Consider the following 3,862-nt stretch of genomic DNA (forward strand, 5'->3'; position numbering starts at 1 on the left):
GTAGCCTGCTTTGTCTCATTAAAAGAAAAGAATAAAAATGATTTGTTTTCTATGAATAACAAGTGTCTCCGCAAAGCCCTTGAAGACAAAAAAAACCCCTCTCGTCTTGTGATTGGTTGTTGTTTTTCCCCTGGTGAGTGACAAACGAGGTGAGCCCTTCCCATTATAGACATCATGTTCTCTCAGTGTTCCATCGCCGCCATAGCAACCCAAACCATGATCCATGACAACATTACGTAAAGGGGACAGAAGGTAGATGTGACGAGAGAGAGAGAGAGAGAGAGAGAGAGAGAGAGAGAGAGAGAGAACGAGAGAATGAGAGAGAGAGAGAATGAGAGAGAGATATGGAGATGAAGAGAAACATTGAGATAGTAAAAGAGGTATGGTAAGTGAGAACGAGATGTATAGTAGAGATAATTTATTGATCCCGAAGGAAATGAAAAGGACGTGTAAGAAGATATGGAGCACAAAGAAGGAAGTCCTAGAAAGAAGAGGGAAAAAGAGCAACAGAATGAGGAAAGAAGGAGGGAGGAGAGAAAGAGAGAGGGAGCGATAGCGCTAGCGAGTGGTTCCTGGGGGGGGATATAGATGTTCCCGCTGTCTCGTTACTGATCTGTTTGACCTACAGCGGTGCTGCGGCCTCCGCGGCACACACGGCGTTCTGTTCCGAGAGCGCTCCAGTAACACGACGGGCATTCCTGGTGCCATACCACTGAGGCCGGTGTGGTGTGGGGTGGGCATGGGCAAGTGGGCAGTGGGGGGACAGTGAGGGCACCATGCCAACCATTACGTAAGCCCTCTGTGGGCACACGGGCTCCAGCACGGGCGGTGGGTGGGCAGGCGGGCAGGCAGCAGTGCCCATCATCAGCAAGGGACGATGACAAGAGGGGACAAAGGGGTCAGTTGTTCCACGCCCAGCGAAAGGGACTTGGGTTTTCATTACATTGAATATTATGTATGGGGAGGGTGTGACTATACTGGGACCAGCAAACGCTGTCAGCATTGCTGCATGCAGTACTCAGAGGCGGACTTTCCATTAGGCAAACCTAGGCAACACTGGCGTAGCGCAAGTACTTCAGGCCCCCCTGCAAGGTTCCAAGAATGGCCCCCCGCACGAAAAAAGAGGGCCTAATATCATGTGGAGGGGGCCCGTTTCTTCAAATAAGGGCCCATGTGGGCCCCCTGCCTCATATGGGCCCCCCTGCTTCGCGGGGGCTGCCAGTGTATACTTTACGCTCCTGCTAGGCAACAGCCTACGGCCGGACCAAAGGTGTCCTCCATAGGGGCCCCTACTGTCACACCAGTCTCGGTAAAAACACAAAGAAGTAGGCTTGATCTTAATTTGTCACTTACAGCATGTAAAGTATCAAGTATTTATATATGAGAAACTCTAAAATAGCACCAAACAAATAATTTTTACGTTTATATAATGACTTTGAGGGCCTCATGCATATATTTTGCCTAGGGCCCCAAAATAGCTAGATCCAACCCTGGCAGTACTAAGGCATTGATTAAGTAATAAAGAGTATATAGCTCCCTTAACAAATGAATTCAGGTTTTTTTTAATTGTATGTAGGGTATAAGGTGGGAGCCTTTCGGATTATTTTGTTCTAGGCCCCGGCTAAAGCTGTCCGTGGCCCTGACCATCGGTAGCTAGGCTCTGCCTGGAGCCAAGAGCCATGTCGTGTCCCTCCTGGTCCTCTGCAGCAGAGGCAGAGCCAAGCCAGAGAGCCCTGTTTTATGGCCCTCCCGTTTGAAGCTAATCTACAGGCTCAACGCGCCCACATCAGTGACAGGCCTGTTTGTTAACCCCTTGCCTCTTACCATCCCCAAACCACCCCAAACACACCCACCCACACACACACACACACACACACACACACACACACACACACACACCAACAACTGACTCATTCACACTCGCTCTTGTCCTCACTCCAGGGGTTGGGTCAAATCTCAGAAAGACTAATCCTCTGCCGTTCACTGAATTTGCTGGGGTCAATTTGGGAAAGGGAGAAATTGCTGTGGTCATGTCACCAATGAACAACACTTCTTCTGCTCCCACAACTGTCACTACTACTCTTTGCTACTCTTTGGTCACTAACAGAGGTGTCAATCTCAGGTTCAGAAACTAAGATCCCTGCCACAAGTTTGTTCCAACCAGCCCTGGATCAGCTGATTTGATTTGAGTCCTCAAGTGAAGTTGCCTGTGTTGGAAGGAAACTCTGACAGGGTCACTGGACACCTCTGGTTACTCATACTCCACTATCTACTACTCCATTAAATTACATTACATTACATTACATTACACTTAGCTGACGCTTTTTATTGTAAGCGACTTACATATATTACCTCCACCAAGGAGGTTATGTTTTCGGTTGCGTTGGTTTATCTGTTTGTTTGACAGCAGGGTAACTCAAAGACGTATGCACCGATGTTGGTGTAACTGTATGGAGTTGCTGGAAATGACGAAAGGAACAAGTGATTACATTTTGGTGGTGATCCAGATCATGAACCGGAACCAGGATTTAAAAAAATATTCTTCACCATTACTAGCCTACAAATCTAGACGCCCCTAGTGACCACAAATTAAATTGCAGGACAGGGCGAATTTTGACATTCCAATTTCTAACTCTAATTCTAAAATAAAAATAAGGCATAACATAGTCAAATGTTCTCACAAACAGCTTCCTTGGTGGAGGTCTGCACTTTCTGAGTGCATTTATAGTTTATTATTATTATTACTACATTACATTACATTACATTGCATTTGGCAGACGCTTTATAACCAAAGCGACTTTCAACATTACACTTAGCTGCTTCAAGTACAGACTATCGGTTACAGACCCTGGAGCAGTGTGGGGTTGGGTGCCTTGATCAAGGGCACTTCAGCCATGGAGTGAGGTAGGGATTGGTAAGGTTGGGGTTTCAACCTGCAGCCCTCTGATCTAAATCTCCACTCAATTACTACAGTTGGGCTCTGTTTACATTAATTCACTTCAACATTTCGTCGTGTCAGCGTCTTGCAAACTATTTACATTTACACACTAAGTTTCTGTCCTCTCAATAAAAACCCTGTTTACAAACAAACACGTATCAGCTGATTCGCTAGTCTGTGCTAGCTGAAGTGAAGCACGCCTGTTTGTTTATCTTCCCAGCACTCAAGTCACATGACTAACCATAACAGCCCAGCGAATCAGGGAGGAGTACATCATAGTGATGTTGTCCAACCAGGACGAGTAGCTAGAGCTCAGCACTGCGGATCCTCGTTTCTCACCGTTTCTCAATGCCAAATCAGAATCGTATTTGAATGCATACGTGGGCTCTGGCGTCTTTAAATCCTTCCACCTATGAAGCCATTTTCCAGTATTTTAATGTAAATGGACAGTGCATCCGCGATAGAAACGATATAGAAACAGATTAATTAGCCTCGGACTTCTGCTCCTCGTCACCTCACTTCTACAATTATTACTATAACAAAGTACTACTGCTGCTCACTCATGCTCCTTGTATACTCATACTCATTTGCTTGCTCATACTGTTTCTACCACCACTACTACTACTCTATTGATATAGTAGTTACCTCTACTCCTCATCCTCTTCAAGCACTACTGCCGCTGCTGTTACTACTTCAAGAATATATTGTTCCTGCGACTACTACTACGTTTCACTACGACATTTCCTCCCTCCTTTCTTCTTCTTTAAATAGGTATCTGAAACTCAATCTCAAAAAGGGTTTTCGGGTGAGCTCATAAGTAGAAGTCTCCTATGGTATGCACTACACATAGAAAGCAAGACTATAATTTACAAAGGCCACCATTCCACAGAATATTGTCCGCGAGGAGACTTGAAATAGTGCTAG

This window comes from Engraulis encrasicolus, chromosome 24 (genome assembly GCF_034702125.1).
Source record: "Engraulis encrasicolus isolate BLACKSEA-1 chromosome 24, IST_EnEncr_1.0, whole genome shotgun sequence".
NCBI classification, from domain to species: domain Eukaryota; kingdom Metazoa; phylum Chordata; class Actinopteri; order Clupeiformes; family Engraulidae; genus Engraulis; species Engraulis encrasicolus.